General features: G+C 42.0%; 1 long non-coding RNA gene across 1 annotated transcript; it reads left to right on the plus strand.

The window, feature by feature from the left end:
* The first annotated feature begins 35 nt into the window (after positions 1-35).
* On the plus strand, positions 36-269 carry LOC104775609. The gene is made up of 2 exons (XR_766012.1): positions 36-148; positions 226-269. It is a non-coding gene; the product is annotated as an uncharacterized LOC104775609 (long non-coding RNA).

The raw sequence follows: 269 nt of genomic DNA on the forward strand, positions 1-269 counted from the left end.
TTTTTTTTCTAACAATAAAACCGATGACTCTTTGCAGATATCAAGATTGATTTTCACGAATTCGGGAAACGCTATCTTGGCTTTGGCATCAAACGCTATTCATCTTCTATGGAAATGGCAGCGGAATGACCGCAACGCAACTGGAAAGGTGACATTGACTCTCTCTCTTTTTTGGACAAATAATGATTAGTGTCACTGACCTCTGCATCTTTATTTTCCGTGTAGGCGACAGCTTCTTTACCGCCTCAGCAATGGCAACCAGCAAGTGG

The sequence above is a fragment of the Camelina sativa genome, unplaced genomic scaffold (assembly GCF_000633955.1).
Source record: "Camelina sativa cultivar DH55 unplaced genomic scaffold, Cs unpScaffold22012, whole genome shotgun sequence".
In the NCBI taxonomy this organism is placed as follows: Eukaryota; Viridiplantae; Streptophyta; class Magnoliopsida; order Brassicales; family Brassicaceae; genus Camelina; species Camelina sativa.